At 39.7% G+C, this 18,407-nt stretch overlaps 1 long non-coding RNA gene across 1 annotated transcript in view; it reads left to right on the top strand.

The window, feature by feature from the left end:
- LOC138148695 (uncharacterized) overlaps positions 1-18,407 on the top strand; it is a 73,334-nt gene that overhangs the window by 44,365 nt on the left and 10,562 nt on the right. Inside the window, exon 2 of the long non-coding RNA XR_011165127.1 lies at positions 5,647-5,778. This is a non-coding gene — a long non-coding RNA (uncharacterized lncRNA). The remainder of the gene's footprint in view (positions 1-5,646; positions 5,779-18,407) is intronic.

Below are 18,407 nucleotides of genomic sequence, written 5' to 3'. Positions count from 1 at the left end.
TGTCTCCGGGTTTCCCTTCTGTCCCAGTGCTGGACAGCCATATTCTACATCGAAAAGTCTGAATATTCTATATAGTGAGAACTTCAATGAACTGTGCCTTGTTCATCTCTGACAAGAGACCACATCTAAGACAATATTGAACTCTTCTTCTTGACCAGTGGAAATTCCACCTTCTTTTGAGAGTATCCTTGATATAGGAGATAAACATGGGGTACAAATACATGAAATAGAGAATACGGCCTTACCCTATTAGCTCTGATTAATCTTTTTAAATATTATCAGTTAAGAAGGGAGAAATGTTTTCCATATGGTGGGGCTCAGTCATTTTCCATGACAGCCATTTAACAAATGCTCCAAGGTCAGCTTCCTGGGCAGAGGCACCCTATTTAACAAATAAAGAGTAATAATGACCGTAATCTGTATTTCATTAAATGTGATGGATATATAGACCAAAATATACATAAAACACACTCGGTAATTACAGTGAAACTTGCTTGTTTGGAACTCGATACTAAATTTCAGTCTGTGTTAGTCAGACAAACATCTTGTGCTATTATATGATTTTGTCCCCAAGATCCTTGATATTTGATATAGGTAACTTTGCCTCTGAAGCCCAGAGCAACCTTCACTTGTGGTGGTAACAGGATAATCCAATTTACCTGTGGGCCACATCTACCTGTGCCCCAAAGCTCTGCTTTCCTTCATCTGTGAGAGCTTGGGGGCTTTCTTCCTGCCCAAGTACCACTACCTTGGCTTTAGACAGCTGCTGGTATGTATGTAATAAGGAGTGCTATGTAAACACCATGGCCACAAACAACTGGGAGTTACCAACTTATCATTCCAGGGAAAGAACTGGGCTGGTGAAAAAAATCTAAGTATAGCTTGAGCTGAAACAAGCCTCATTACTCCCAGTGTTTCTGGGTTTTGTATGTGTATATCCAAGAGTCTTTGTGTTTGTTCCTTTTCAATCCATTCTCCTTTTCTCCTCCATTTTTCTTCATAGCTGGGTGACCATCATAAGAAGCTGTAAAGAGTGCTGGATATGAGATCAAAGGCACTGGGCTGAAATCCTTTCTATGCCACTTTCTACCAGTATGACCTTGTGGCAAAATGTTTCATTTTCCTGAGACTCCAAGAAGTCTCCACCTTGCAAGGCAGCCTATTGCACATTTGGACAGCACTAATTATTTGGAAGTTGGCTTGTTTTTCTACCGATACCAAGTTTAAATTTTCTTCTTTGAAATGTCAACATGGTTCTATCTGCCAGGACCAATCAGGACAAGCCTGGTCTCTTTTCCACAAGACAGATCTTCAAATAAATGAAATTGGCTCTCCCAGGTTCTCAAATATTTTCCAAGCTAACCATTCCCACTTTCTTCAGCCTGTATTCCTATGGCATGAAATTGGGGACCTTGGTCTGATCAAGGAAGATTCCAAATGTGGCATCACCTGCTGGTTCTGGGCACAAGGTCTCTCTTAATATAGTCCACCAATTCACTTCCTTTTTGGCTGCCATGCTAAATGACTGCCTTCTATTTAGCTTTAAACCTGCCAAACTTCACAGATTGCTTCTCCATAAATTGCTGCCTAAACAGTATTCCCTCCTTCTCCTCACATTTATCTGACTTATTTTGGAGAATTGTGTCAAGATTTTCATAGAATTTTTCTACTCTTAACTTTCTTTAATAGATGTTGGCTCCTAAGATGCAAAGATCTTCACGGTGATTTTTGGTTTATTTTCATATGAGCATTAAGAGGTAATATAATGATGATGATGATGATGATAACAGATAGATATTTAGATAGCAACTTAAGATTTGCTGGACACTATCTTATTTCGTATGATCTCATTTTATATATCAATATATGATAGTATAAATGTCATATTATATATATAATTATATGTATATCATATTTATATTATCTCACTTTGTCATCAGAACACCCACTGGAGCTAGGTACTATTATTATCCTCATTTTACAGAGGAAGAAACTGAGGTAGGACTTCAGTGGTTTGCCGACGGTCACAAAACTAGTAAGGATCTGAGGCTAGATTTTAACTCAGGTCTTTCTGACTCCAGGTCCAGCTCTCCATCTACTATGTCACCTAGCTCTACTCTCATAGTAAACATGAACTGACTTTAAGGCCACATTTACACACTTTTCAGCATGATAGAACTGGGCAGATCTTGTTTTCTTGGAATGACCTTTCAGAATGCTATTTCACCTTCATTTTCTGGTGTTACATGTAAAGATTAATACATTCTGAGGGCTTACCTAAGTACCATTCATTAAAAAAAACATCACAGACCTTTAATCAGTGTTTGTTATAAGCAAGCTTCTTTGAATTAAGTGCTTGGGATACCAGCAAGTAAAAGAGCATAGTCCCTGCCCTCCAGAAGCTTACATTCTACTCTAAGGAGATTTGACATGTTCAGAGATAATTACACCTGGAAGTGTATGAAGGGCAAAGAAGGGACTTGGGAAAAATACTTTTGAATATTAGCTATGCTGATAATGATTATTTTAGAGGAGGGATGGGGCAGTACCATTTTGAAGAGATGGAAATTAGCTTCCATTTCCCATAACTATAAAAGAGTTTTAGACACAGGATAATGTTTGGATTATATCACCTCTGAAGTCCCTTCAAAGTCTATAATACTCTTATGTCATTTAGAAAAAAGTCAGTTCATAAATCCTATAGCTTTTCGTATATCTGGGAATCATGGAACACCACCCTAATATCAAAAGACACACAGTTCCAGCTGACCTTCTTGTTGGGTATATTCCCAAAGACAACTAGCATGGAAGAAGTAATATAAATGGCATCATTGAAGAATTGTATGAATGGGAAAGGACACAGGCAAGAAAAACCAGATGCTTTTTTTTTAAAAGCAATTGGGGTTAAGTAACTTGCTCAAGGTTACACGGCCAGTTATTTTGTGTGGGTGCCTAGTATCTGAGGCCGGAACCGATCCCAGGTCTCCAGACACCAGGGCGGCCGCCCCTAAAAAAAAACAAAAACAGATTCTTGAATGCTAGATTGGTACTGGAAGAACTGGAAGGAGGTCTTCAGAACATGGGGTGGGTACTCTATGGAAGATTTAAGGAAATACATGGGCAAGAATCACACAAGAATGGAACATGTGGATTGCAGAGTTATGACTGATCCTGAATGATGAGGTCACAGATCTAGCTAAGTATCTAAGAATGCTTTTCTCACAAAAGAAGTCCAGAGGAATCATTCCAACTTTCCCTGTTCTGTGCCCTTTGAATGACAGCCAGAGAATTTGTCATTGCAAGACATTGCAGACCCTGTAATTATTCCTGTGGCTTTTCTCCTACAAATTGGAACCTGTACATAAAGAGTCCAAGGCTTCTAATAGGGCATTATCAATGCAGAACAAACCCAGACAAATTAAAACAAAGACTATGATGGCTTAAATATATCTAATCAGTTCAGAATAGCAATGAGTCAGACAAAGTGGTTTAAATAACGCAGACAAGTGTAGATTTGTAATTATAAAACACTAATGAAAACAAATGTTAATCTGAATGGACGAGAAATAAATGTTCATTCAGTATGTACATCTAGCTGTAATTTTCACTTGACTGATGATGTTTAGGCTGGGACAAGCCAGAATGGGCTTACTAGTATATAGAACACCAGAGCAGACCTCATAGGGTTGTAAATTTGGAGCTGCAAGGGCCCTTAGAGCTCAGCTATCCCAACTTCCTTATTTTACAAATGGGGAAACAGGCCCAGGGAAGTGTTGACTTGCTTAAGGACTCACATATAGTAAGCAGCAGAGTCAGAATTCAAACTCAGGTCCCATGGTTTCAAATATGCTCTCTCTTTTTTTTCTGACTACCACACTTCCTACATCAGCCATCAACATGGGATGATGTCCTTTGCAACACTTCTCTTGGATAATTCCTCACTAGGAACATTTTACAGATTGTCCATCCATATCCACCATCCATTTCTCAGTTATCTTTGGGCAATCCTCGACTGAAGCTCTTCAGAAATTGTATTATTACTGGTCTTCCAGTCATTCAACATCTCCAGGAGAGCATGGGTATTAGCAAAAGTGATCTTTATGGGGGGATGGAAAGGGATGGGGGTGGAGACCCTTTTAGTCAGACTGGCTCTATGAACATGATTATCTATCAATCTTACTCAACAGGTTTTACTTTCCGCATCTCTACAATGAAAGAGAGGTGACTGAATGAATCTGAAAGTTCTTCTTAACCCTGAGATTCTGACTTTTTTCTAGTCTAAGGAAAATGCTATAGTTGATGGAAAGAACACTGGTTTTGAAGTCAATGGTGGTTGCTCAGTCATTTCAGCTGTGTCCAACTCTTCATGACCCCACTTAGAGTTTCACTAGAGTGGTGTCATGTCCTTCTTCCGCTCATTTTACAGATGAGGAAACTGAGGCAAATAGGGTTAAGTGACTTGCCCAGTGTCACATAGCTAGTAGGTATCTGAGAGCAGATTTGGACTCACAAAGGTGAGTCTTCCTGACTCCAGGGTCAGCACTCTATTCACCATGGCACCATGTAGCTGCTCCTTGGAGTCAGTGGACCTAGGTTCAAATCCCAGCTGGGTCACTTCCTAAATATGTAACTTCAGGCAAGTCACAACCTCTCTGGACCCAGTTTCCTCATTTGCAAAGTGAAAGGGTTGGAGTAGTTGAATTATAAGCTCCCTTCTGGGTATGTATAGAGGCAGTGGGTAGCCCAGTGGATAGAGAGCTGGGACTGGAGTCAAGAAGTTCTGAATTCAAATCCAGCCACAGACACCTACTAGTTCTGTGACCCTAGACAAGTCATTTAACCTCTATCTGCTTCTGTTTCCTCAACTGTGAAATGAGGATAATAACAACATCTACTCCCAGGGCTGCTGTGAAGATCAAATGAGGTAATATTGGCAAAATTCTTAACACAGTGCCTGGCACAGAGGAGGTGTGTAATAAATATTTGTTCCCTTCCTCTATATCCTACAAACCTATGAACTTATCCTGAACTGTCTGGAAAGATACAAGAGAGAAACAAAGAATGAAAAAACCCCACCAGCTCCCACAGTCCTAATAATTTAAGATCAAAACTTGAGTGAGAGTTTTATCATATAATCCAAAAGGAATGGTTCTGTTTTGACATTGAACAGTCATTATGAAGAGACATAGTTGTTTGTCATAATCTTTTCTGGGCTGGTGCCTTGCTGTTGCCCTAGAATATGGGAGCATGGGGGAGTAGATAAGACACTAGACTGAGTCAGGAAGACCTGGGTTCAAACCCTGCCTCAGGGACTAGCTGCATGAGGCTGGGCAAATTGTTCAACCATTCTGTTTCTTCATCTGTAAAGTGTGGGGCTTATGTTCAATGATCTCTATGGCTTTTTCCAACTCTAAATCTATGATCATATTTGCCCTAAAAGGACCCATTCTAGTATTTCTTTCTCACATGTTATCAATTGGAGCTGCCTTTTTGGAATCTTTCCTCTTTCCAACACTTGCTATATATACAGATTGGGAAATGTCTCCACTAATCCTAAACTAGATTTCCACCATATGCCCATGAGTTTATGATTGTATGAGCCAGTAACTGCTAAATAACATTTTCAACTTCTTCTTATGTCCTAAGCTCCTAATTTGCAAACCAGATTACTGACATTCTGCCGTGAGGGTTGAAGAGCTGCATGCAAACCACTTTGGCTGGAGACTGTTCTATAAATCTGGAGTTTGTTTCTTCCTTAAAGTTGATTCTTTCCTAAAGGTAAGATTTTGTAACTAATCCCATTTAAGGCCTCCCAGGTGTAAGTCAGGGTAAGATTGAGTTACCCTTTCTCATATTTGTGAGTGACTTTACTAGCTTTGATCCCTTATGACCTTTGGCCATTTGGGGGACTCAGAGATGGCACCATGAACTCCTTCTCTGTTTAAGGTCTCTGAGCTCTGGGGCAGGGGATTAACATGCCATTAGATCTAAATCCTCCTCCTTCTTAATTCATTGGGATAGAATGTTGTCAAGGTCATGAGGTTAGAGGAAAAAAGACCCATCAATCAATCAAACAATCAATCAACAAATATACATTAAGATGCCTACTATGTGCCAAGTAGAAGCTATACTAGTTGGTGGGGAAGACAAAGACAAAAATGATACAGTCCTTGTCTTCAAGGAGCCCCCATTCTCTGGAGGAAAACAATACCTATACACGTAGGTATATACAAGATATATACAGTATAAGACCACGGGAGAGATACACAATTTCTACCTTTTAAAATTCAGTCTAGAATATCATCTCCTACTAACTGTCCTGATCTCTTGTTTAAATTCATCTCAGTAGTGGGTCATAGGGCAGCTAGGTAGCTCAGAGCACCAGGTCTAGAGTTAGGGAAACTCACCCTCCTGAGTTCAAATCCAGCCTGTGTGACCCTGGGCAAGTCACTTGATCTTGTTTGCCTCAGTTTCCTCATTTTAAAATGAGCTGGTGAAGGAAATGGAAAACCCCTCCTGTATCTTTGCCATGAAAACCCCAAATGGGGTAACAAAGAGTTGGACATGACTGAACGCCTACTGAGGACTATGATATCTCAAAGAGTTAGTTCTTTTGATAAAAAGTCTCCTGGCACTGACTAATTGCTTTTAGTTCTAGGATCCTGACATGCTGGGAATAAGAATAAGATTGTATCCTACTCGGAGTGGCAACCATTCTTCCTTCTTCTCCAGGCTGCCCTCCTGGTTCATCGCCACAGGACTTCCTCTACCCTGGGAGCTCACTCTACCCCTGGATTACTTCTCACATTAGAAGTACCCTCCCTGAGGCCTCTTCTTCTGATTGGCTGTTTACTCTCAGACCCTCCCTTGAAGCAAGGGGCCAACTATGCCTTCATTCCTTTCTAGGTTCCACTAGTAATTCATCTCCATAGGACTTTGTCTAACCCACCTACATTTCTCTTCTAGCCTCTCTTTTTGTTTCCTCTTTGTGTCTGTCTTCCTTCATTAGAATGTAAGCTCCTTGAAGGCCAGGATTTTCTTTCTTTCTGCTTGTATGTGTATTCCCAGCACTTACCTAATAAGCATTTATTAAAGGCTTATTGACTAACTTAGAAAAGTCATTTGGCTAAATGATCTCTGGGGCAACTTCCAATGTGGAGATCCCATAGTTACCTAACCACCGCAGGGCACCATGTTCTCATCTATTGAATTAAAGGGAGGGACTAAATGACATTATTGGGAATTCCATTGCTGTATCCCCTGTGCTTTCCTACATCTTCATTTTCCCATACTGCTCCCTATGCCTCGAATGCCCTCCCAGTTCAGACTACTGCAATCTTCCTCATCTTTCATGACCACACCCAGATATTATCTCTTATGTGAAACCTTTTTTGTTTGCCCCAGCAAATAGTTATCTGCTCATTCAAGAGGAACTGCTTATACTTTTCTCATATACTTATCACAATTTAATTTGCATTATAATTGCTCATGTACAAAGGAGTGTAATGTCAGAGATATAGATTTGGATACCATTTTAGAAATTATCTGGTCCAACCTGCTTATTTTATACACATTTTGGGTTTTTTTTTTTGCCTGATTGTAAATCCCACGAGGGTGATAACTGGATTTTATTTTTCTTTCGGCCTCTCTAGCGTCCAATACAGTGTATTGAAAAATGTGTCTTTTGAAAATAGATTTTTTTTTGATATCTTTTGCTTTGCATCATCTTCATTTTCTCCTATATCCCTCTGCCTCCTCCCAAAACTTTATATTTTTAATAAATGTTCGTTGACTCTGGAATGGCAAAGGACAACCATGATGTAGTCAAGAGAGCATAAGTTTGGACTCTGAAGATTTGGGTTCAAATCTAGGCTTTGCTTCTTAACTCTCTGTGCAGCCTTATTCAAGTGTCTCTACCTCTCTAAACATTAACCACAAAATCCTAGGGTTAGATTACAGAATTTTTCTAAGACCTCTTCCAGCTCTGAATCCTATAATCAACTTCTTCATGCCATTGGACGTAGAGTAGACTGAGCTGTGGGCAAGATTTATATGTGGGAAAGAGGGACAAATGGGGATAATAGAATGAGCATAGGCAAGATGTGCAAGCAGTAATGTATCTATTATTCTTGGGAAACAACGAGAGAAACAGTCTTGTTGGCCAGAGCAGAGGAAAGTAGTGGGACATAATATCCTACGAAGTAAATTGGGTCTAAATTGTAAAGGGCCTTGAATGTCAGACTCAAGGGTTTGGAATTTCTCCTTTAGCATTAGATGAAAGGGAAATTTGTCTTGGTTCAATTCCGATGACCCTCACAACAAGGGCAACTGGGGCCAGGCCACTAAGTGGAATTTCCAAGGGTATCAGGTCACTGCTTTCCCACCCCATCTTCACCTTTACTGCCCGCACAAGCCATAGGGCAAATTCTTTATTACCCTCTGGAAGTAGTTCAACTTGACCTGTCATCTTACGTAGTCCAATGGCAATGTAAAACTGATGGTTCAACACTCTCTTTCTTCTTGTACTATCACCTATAGAGATAAGTTTTTGCCATGTCCTTCTTTCAGAGTCCCTGAAGTTCTTCAAACTCTCATGAGTATTTTAAAGTTTTCCTTGGCTTTCCCAGGCAACATATATGTATATAAACGGCGGCCTTCTGGAAATAATATTGACTCAGAGAGTAACTCAATTGGTGGGAATTTGAGGTGCTAAAACAGGCTGATGAAGGAGATAGTTTTGGACAACAGGGACCTTCAAATCATTCAGAATAGTTGGCCACCCACTTCACCAACACAGCTGGTTCATTTATCCTCCCCAAGTGGGGTGTACCTATACTTGTTTCAAAATGGACCAAGGCACACATCTTTCTCTGTAGCTGGCTGGGACTCAGAAACCACTGGGAATATCTCTGCTATACACATTGCTATTTCTTTTCTCCAAGAAGGAAGAGACACAGCCTTTGCTGACAGTGACAATGAGTCCTCAGCTCTGAGCGAAACTCCCTCTGAAGCATTCAGCACTCCTTTCTCACAAAAGCATCCCGACCTTTCCCCTATATCCTGTTCCCTCCTTTTTGAGCCTAGCCAAAGACCCAGCCCCCAGAATTCTCTTCTAATCCTCAGGGCCCACCTCCATTAAATTCCAAATTCATTTCCATTATTCCCAACTACCTTATTTCCTTCCAGCTATATTAATATAGTATGAAACTTGAAAGGAGAAAAAAAAAAGATATCCAGATGCCTTCATCCTGAGGAGAGGAGCCAGTGCCTGAAATTATGAGTTCATGTCTTCATGGCTTCAAGCATAAAGCTCTAAGCAACAAATCTTACTCCTGAAGTTAAAATTATTCCATTTTCAGGGGTTCTTAAGCTGAAGTCTGTGGACTTTAAAAAATAAATGTTTTGAAAACTACATTTCGATATAATTAGTTTCCTTTGTAATTCTCTGCTTTTTTATGCCATTAAAGAACATTATTCTGAGGAAAGGTACATAAGCTTCAACAAATTACCAAAACAATCCATGACACCCTAAATCATTAAGGACCTTTCTCACATAGCATTGCCCCATCACTCTGACCATTTCATATGTAAATGACCTCCCTCTCATTTTCAGTCTCTTTCTGAAATGAGTATTGGGTATGTGTTAAAGTTACTCCATTTTGTCGGAATTGAATTTGACTTTTGGACCTACTGTGGAGCCCTGGGAAAGCTGAAGAAAAGATGGAAAGTAAAAGAAATAGAAATTCACATCCCAGGTAAGAGGTATCTTTCTGAATGGATATAGTTCTGGGTTTCCCAGTGACTGACCGGACAGTTTTGTTTGTCCATAGTTGCTGAGATGTCTGATGCCTGGGTTATGGATTTATTTGAGGATGAAGAAAGTGATAAGAGAGACAGAGAGAAGGGTTAAGAGGGTGGAGATGGAGATGGTACAACCATGTCCAAGCAAACTACAGTCTCTTCCTCAGTCCAAAGCAAGGCAAGAATTTCTCTCTAATACTAGTAAGGCATTAGGTTCATAATATCATTCTCAGCTTTGCAAGTCATAACGATAGGGCAGTGTGTGCAGAGTAGCCAAGGATCCCATAGATATTTGAGGTGAGTAGAGAAGACCACCATCCTCTAGAGCTCCTGCTAACTGGGAATCATTTCAATGACTGGATTAGGTCCTTCTCCTGACATGTTGGGAGACAATGGAACTGCCTGCAATCTGCTATGTGGACATAGAGGCTGGTGGTCCAGGGAGTGGAAAGAGATTCAATTCTAGCTTTGAGAGCAGATGAAACAATTTGAGGGTGAAATGGAAATGATGACTTTGAATTGTGTCATTTATTACCTGATGAGACTATAAAATAGATTACATATAGTATACACAGATATTCCTGGCCTCCTTCTGGTTGAATCCATGAGAGCTAGGAGACCGTCTGTACCGGACAAGGCTAAAGGGCTCATGATTTGAGATAAGAAGAGTCAGGAGCTGATGATTCAGTGCATGTCCAAAGTACACATCTTCCTTTTCAGTCATTCCCTTGGCTCTACTCCTCGTGGCATCATGGGGGTCCAGTGAGGATTGCGGAAGATCAGGTGATTCTTTTATTAGCTAGGTGATCCTGGGCAGGTCACTTAACCTCTCTGAGACTCAGTTTCCTCATCTGTAAATGAGGAGGGTGAACTCAATGTGCTTTAAGATCCTTTCCAGGTGTAAATTTACAAACCTATGGTAAATAATAAGGGGCTATAATCCAGAATGTACTTTAAAGTGAGCTAGACTAAAACAGCAGAGTAGAAATCAGAGCTAGGAAAAAAAGGAGAATTTAACTTTAAGGGGAAAAAAAAGTATCCTAGAGATCCTGGTAGAAATTTCACACCACCCACACTTGATCCAGATAAACACCTGGGCACCCATCCCTCCTCCAATGTAAATTCCCACCCCACCCACCTCACAGATTTAATTAATTGGCTCAAAACCCCTCAAACCTACTCCAGGGAACAAAATGTAATTGGAAATCTATGACCTGAGCCAGACAAACCACTGTCTTCCTTCCCTGTGAGTTAGTGCAAAGGCTCATACCAAATGGAGTGCATTCCTGGGAGTCAGATCCATATTCCTAAAGCACAGGTAATGTCACTCTTGCTCAAGAAGCTTCAGGGGCTGCCTATTGCCTCTAGGATAAAATACAAATTTTCATCCTGGCACTAAAGCTCTTCTCAGTCTGGTTCTGGACTATCCATGCTGATTATACATTGCTCCCCTTCATGCATTCTACTTTGAGTCATGTTAGCCTACTTGCCATTCTTTGTATGCAACATTCCATCTCCTGTTACCACATCTTTCCACAGACTGGCCCCCATGCCAGGAATCCTCTTTCTCCTCACCTCTGCCTCTTGGAATCCCTAGATACCTCTAAGGCTCAGCCTAAGTGCCACTCTTGCAAGAGATCTTCCCTTATTCCTCTACTTTTCAGTGTTTCCCTCCCTTGAAATTACTTATTTTTTTATGCATGTTGTGGTTATTTGTTTGCATAAATGTTTCCCCCAGTAAGCTGTAAGCTTTTTGAGGGCAGGATTTTTTGCTTTTCATCTTTGTATCTTCAAAACCCAGCACAGTGTCTGGCACAAAGTAGGGTCTTGCATCTTGAACTTTGAATTGAATCAAATCCCTTTTATAGGGTGATTGAGAAAGATTCCTAAGTCATCTCATAATTGAGGGTATTCTCTAGTGTGTAGGTCCTTCGGCATTCCCTGGTGACTTCATCCTAAAACTGAAAATTATAGTAAAAGTCCTTCTCTGATGATATTTCTGAAATCACCTTAGTATATTCTAAGGGTGGAAAGATGGAACCCTACATTATTTCCTTTAGTCTTTCTAAGAAGTTCCTTAATTCTTCCCAAAAGCTATTAATATACAATTGTATAATATATATACTATATATTAATATACAATGCATAATTAATATACTATACAATATTAACATACAATAGAAGTCAATTTAATAGTACTTTGAGCTGATCATTATGTTTCTTCTGATGATCTCAAAGCTCTTTACCAACATCTATCATAGAAATCAAAGACAATCATGGAATAATAGCATCTCAGAGCTAAAATGTAATTCAGAGATTTAACCCATTCCTGAAGCATGAATCATTTCTGTGTGTCATGTGCATGCCAATCATGCAGCGGTGATGGAATTCTGCCACGAACATCATTAGATTGTTTCCAAGGAGTATAGGGAAGCCTAGTGGAGTTGAGGTTGGGTACAGGTAGGGGAAATCCAAGAAATATCACAAGGGAATTTGAACTGGGTTTAAGACAAAGAGGAGATAGTGATCAACAGGAACAGAATCAAGGGGAGAGTGGATAGAGCATTTAAAATAACATGTTATGAGAGGATGTGAGATATAATGGAAAATGTACCAAATTTAGATAAACAGAATCCAAGTTTGGTCCCAGCTTGGCCATTTATTGCTTGCATAATCTTGGGTAAGTCAGTTAACCTCTTGGAATCTCAGTTTCCTCATCAATAAAATCAAGGGTTCAGACTATATTGAGTATGAGGCCCTCCTGGATCTATAATGTGGGTCATTCTTCTCTCAGAGTTCTACTGTGTGCTAGCTACTCATATGTTTTTTCTTTCTTTTTTAAAAAAGAAATTATTCCAAACTTAATCATCCTTCCTGGGGAGGGGAGAGATTTACAAACAGAACACAAGAAGAGAATATTCTCCAAAACTATGAATCTCTATTTCATGCTACTTGTTTTTTAAAAGTATGTAACAAATTCTAAATGTTACTCTCAAAACTGTCCCTCTTATCTGGGCTTCCTTCTGTTCTTTTCTGTGATTCAAAAGAATGTTTCAATGACTAATTTTTGAAATCACTATTATTGAAATCCTTCTGAAAACCAAGAGAAAGAAAAAAAATCCTTGTAACAGGTAAGCAGAGTCAAACAAAATGAACCCACACAATGACCACAATCCATAAATATGTCTTGTGTCCGTTGCCTCTCTGACAGGAGATGGGTAGCACATTTCATCATCAATCTTCTGGAGACATGAATGGTCATTGCATTGGTCAAACTCCTGTTCTTACATGTTCTCACTGCTCATAATAAATCATATTTTTCAAAATGCTCCAAGGATTAAATGAATAGAAAGAGGGGAGTATTCTTGGGGATAGAATGGCACAAACAAAGGAGTAAAGACTGAAAAGTGCAAGTGATCAATCAATCAATAGAACATTTCTTTTTCTTTTCTTTTCTTTTGCTTTTTGGAGGGCAGTTGGGGTTATGTGACTTGCCCAAAGTCACACGGCTAGTAAGTGTGTCAAGTGTCTGAGGCCAAATTTGAACTCAGGTCCTCCTGATTCCAGGGCCGGTGCTCCATTCACTGCGCCACCTAGCTGCCCCAATGGAACATTTATTAAATACCTACTATGTGCTAGGCACTGTACTAGACACTAGGGATACAAAATGTCTGAGAATGGACAGTTGCACAATTATTTTACATCTTAGGGAGAAGAGGACATTAAGATAGAGAGGTATGTTGAGGTTATATTGTGGGTAAAATGTCATTGAATATCTACTACCTTGGACCCCATTCTCTAAATAACTTAATGGGCTCTATGGAAATGACCTTGTTATTATTTTTGGTGTCCTACTTGGAAATAGTAGCAGTTTTCAGAATCCCATTTATACAAATACGTGTGTGTGTACATGTGCATGTTTTGTAGTATGTTGTGTGTCAAGGGGGGAATACAGTTCAGATAAGGTAAATGATCTTTTTGACACTCAAGGAATAAGAAGTTTATCACCTTGGATTGTGAGTAGCATGAAAGAGAATCTGTGTTGACAATCATTACAGCAGCCATTGCAGATTTTCCATTTGTCCCTTCTCTTCTGTTCTTGCCAATTACTGTCTTTCCTGGACTTTGGATTTGATTGGAATTTCCTGATGATGGTCCCTGGACTTGCCTGATGCCTAATTGCCTGGTCTCTGAGGGGACTATTTCACTAAATGGAGAAAATGGACTAATTTGGGGGAAATAGTATCAAAAGGTATTATAAAAATAAACTGATGTTAAGATAATTTTCATATAAGTAGGTTATTAATATACTTTAAATTAAATGATATAATTTATGCGCTGTTATTTTAATATTACATTATCATTATATTTATTTCATGAAAAACAGCATGTAGTGGATAGAGAGCATCTCTGCATGAGGAGTCTCAAGGGCCTCCCGCTGAGACCTATGACTCTGTGGCCCCAGACAGGTGATTTATCCCCTCAGTGCCTCAGGGAACTCTCCATAACTGCAAATTGGACAACAGTTGCCTACTTGTATTACTGGGGTGAATGGAGTTCCTCCAAAGGAGCTCTTTATATCAGTGAAATTACAGACCCAGATAAATTATCTTAAAATTGTAGTTATATGTAGTGCATAACATAAGTAATTGCACATGGCACATACATAACTTACTATAAAACTTGATTAGAATTATGTCATTTAATATATTTATATTATTAGAAAGAATAGACACAAAGAACATACATACCTCATAAGTGGAATGACCTGAGCTGAGATTTGGTCCTGCTTCCATTTCTTTAATCTAAATGGGTTAACATTGCCATTGTAACACAATCAAATCCTAGCTTATTCAATAAAACAGTCTCTAAAGGGAATAGTTTCCTTCCTTTCTGTTTCCCTACTACTACTACTACTACTACTACTACTATTACTACTACTACTGCTACTACTACTACTACTACTACGACACACAAAGATACACATACACACACACACACACACTTTCCTGTTGGCCCTTCTACTAATGTGCCATTTTAAAGGAATATGGAATGAATGTAAGGGAGGCATTCGAAAGCCTTCAGGGGACATTTGAAAAGACCATTGGATGGCTGCTCTTGCACAAGTGACCTCACCTCCTTGGGCCTCAGTTTCCTTAAGTGTCAAATGAGAGAGTGGGACTAGATGGTTTTCAAGAGCCCTTCTAGTGCTAGGCCTAGGATCCCTAGAAGTTGGATGCCAACAGGATCAAAAGTGGCTCTTTCTTGGGAGGCTATAGATGAGCAGTATAGGAAGAGGAAGCTATTGTCCTGACAAAAAAGTCTGTAAACGATCTCTGTCAATTTGAGACAATTTGAGTCAATTGAGCAGGGTGGTTGGCAGGGAAGTTTGAAAGAGTGGTAAAACTTTAAAATAATTCTAATTTGTTGTAGTGGGCATCAAGTTAGAAAAGAGGAAACGGTAGAATGAAACGATAACACTAAATCAAGGACAATCAGCAAAAGGAAATAAAATAGCCATTTATGGACCTGCCACTTACAATGATTAAGGAGGAAGCATGCATGTATAGTCAAGGGTGAATCGTGCCAGAGGGTCTATTCTTGTAGAGTGTGGGTGACATATGTATGATTCCCACACAGTGGGTAATTTGGAAAATGTTTTTCTATTCATATTATTCTGACATTCATGGCAATAACCATGGTAAGAAAGAGAAAAGCAACTCTGTAGTTGCAACTTTCTTTGGTAAGTGGAATTTTGGAGACTCAGAGTGAAGCTGTCCCAAAGCCCTAGACTGTAATGGAAAATCCATGGCTTTCTATTCTTGTGGTTGGTATGAAAATGGGAAACAGGGAAATGCAATCTTTTTTAAAAAAAACTGTAGGCTTGGAAGCCTTTTCCAAATGTGTACACATGGGAGAAACAGGCTGCCATGGAATTAAAGATTATAATTTGTCCCATCAGAGATTAAAAGAAAGAATTTCAGCCTTGATCACATTTGGTTGGAAGATGGTAAATCCAAGAATATCCATTTCTAAGGAAGTCGCCACAGTGACTATGAAACTCCCTGAATCATCCAAATAGGTTAAGTGATTCATCAATACTGGGCAAAAGGCAAAACTAAAGATGAGGCTGGGCTTCAACACAGCCTGCGTGTCAGGAGAGAGTTCATAAAAGTTCTCAAAGCAAACAGTTATTTGATTTCTGCGATTAAGCTGTATTTTTATTTTGTTTATCTGAAGGTCAACTGGTCATTAAAATTTCTCTCCTACCGGGAACTCTTATGATAACTGGCAGTTCATCTGAGAAGCTGTTAAGTGCTTGGGATGGGTGTGTTGCTGCTCTAGGCCACCCTGAAGAGCAGAGTTTGTAACAGTAGTTTCAGAGCAGTGGCAAAGGAATTGCCCTACTCTGAAGCCTGCTGTGCTGTTTCTCATATATATTGACAAAGTATGTCATAGTCAACTGCAATGATGATGTGCTATCTGTCCATCCTGGAGAAACACGACCCAATGATGAGGCTCGTTGAGGGTATTTCTCCAGTCATATGATTGGGTTTAGACTTAGCCAACCATATTCTCTTACTCTTGTCATTTACAATGAGATTGTGTTGTGTTTTATAGAATATGATATACACAGATTCTTGGTTGGGAGTTCAGAAGTCATTTGGTCTAACCCTTCCCTCAACAAGAATTCCCTCTGTAACACACCTGACAATGTTCATACAGCTTTTGACTGAAGTCTTCCTGGGGGGAGAACTCCTTCCTTCCTGAGTCAACCCATTCTAGCTTGGAACAATTCCAAGTATTAAGAAGTGTTTTGCTTCTATCAAACCAAAATCGACATTTCCGCAGCCTCCACCTATTATGCTTAATTCTGCTTCTATACAGAACGTGTATAATCTTGCTATCACACTGCTATGTGACAGCCCTTAAAATTCTTGAAGAGAATTCTCTCAGCCTAAGTTTTTTTTTCTTTCTCAGGCTAAATGTCCCCTGTTCCTTCAACTGATATTCATATGTTATGGTCTCCGTTCTTCATAATGTTGAGGTTATCCTCCCCTGGATGCTCTCCAGAAATGTAAAGCATACAGTCGGTGGCCATAGAGCAAAGTAAAGCCAATCAGGACAAAAAAAAGAGTCCAACTCAGAACTATAGCCCCATTAGCATCATTCTCTTACCTCACCAGGGATAGCTGGGTGGCACAGTGGATATAGTGCTGGCCCTGGAGTTCAAATCCAGCTTTAGATATTTGCTAGCTGTATGACTCTGGGTAAGTCACTTAACCCTGTTTCCCCATCTATAAAACAAGTTGGGAAAAGAAATGACAAACCATTCCAATATCTTTGCCAAGAAAACCCTAAATGGGGTCACAGAGAGTTGGACACAACTGAAACAACTCAATAACTTACCTTACTGAGAGTCCTGGCTTTAGATCAATGTATACCATATCCTACACCCATAAGTATTACCTTTTTAACTCAAAATATCCCAAAAAAAGCCTCCAGGATCTTGTGTCTTCAGTTACAAATGATTAGCTCTGGCAAGAACTTTTTCTTTTCACCAGAATGCTGTCTTGGTGAGAGGAGTCCTAAAAGGGTGGCAAACAATCCAGTCTGACAATCAGAGATTTTATAGGCATATAAAGAAATTTCAAAGGGAGTGAACAAGAGAGAAAAATTTTGTCTTGCATCTTCTGTGTACATAATGTATATACATATACATATATCAATCTCCAAATATATATATATGTGTATATACATATACATGTACATGTACATATACATAGATAGATATATAGACATAGACATAGATATAGATATACCCATATCTATCCCTTTGAATGTATTCTCTGGTTCTCTGGCCACTGATGTTCCCTCCATGTGTGTTCTGTTTGTATCCTCTGAATTTCTTGGAAGAAGAACTCAAGCTTTAGAGAGTTCAGGTGACTTACCCATGATCACACAGCTAATGAAGCTGGGCTTGAGCTCAGGTCTCCTGGCTCTAAGCTCTAAGTTCAGTGTTCCTCCCACTGTAATGCTGGTGTTGCGTTGGATCTGAGAAATGTTTAAGCAGATTCTGAGCGAGGGCCCATCAGTGAGGAATATTTCAGAATTTGCACTCTTGGCAGTTTTGAGGATTTCTGGGACAGAGGAGCCAAAGGAAGTTAGTCAGCAGTTGGAAGCTGGGGTTTGGAGAACATAAGTTGGTTGTTCATCGTCCTTCTGGGACCCTGTAGGCAAGCACTAGGGATCGAGGCAATTTGATGACAAGCTTTGCCCTGCAGAGAAACAGATCAGATCTAGCAGCAGCAGCAACTACTACCTTTGGGGTTGTCACTGAGCCCAACGATGGAGCTAACAGTGATGGTTGATGAGCCTTTTACCTCTCCCCCTAGCCTTTGCACCAGGAATAGAAGCACCTTCTATTGAGAGCTTCCCTCCCCTCAAGTTATCTTCCCCTCCTTCCCATGATGAAGGAAAACGTTCAAAACAGGAGAAGGCAATTTCTTCTTCTGCAATCACCAGAGTAGCCTGGTTACTTTATATGCAATGTAACGTGCCCTTCCCTCTTTGTTCTCTACACTTTCATTGTTATCATTTTATTC

Source organism: Petaurus breviceps, unplaced genomic scaffold (genome assembly GCF_028583685.1).
Source record: "Petaurus breviceps papuanus isolate PSGF00001 unplaced genomic scaffold, PetGlider_PUasm1.0 90825, whole genome shotgun sequence".
Taxonomy (NCBI): Eukaryota; Metazoa; Chordata; class Mammalia; order Diprotodontia; family Petauridae; genus Petaurus; species Petaurus breviceps.
Note: the sequence above shows the minus strand (reverse complement) of the source record. Positions and strands in the feature narration are given on the sequence as shown.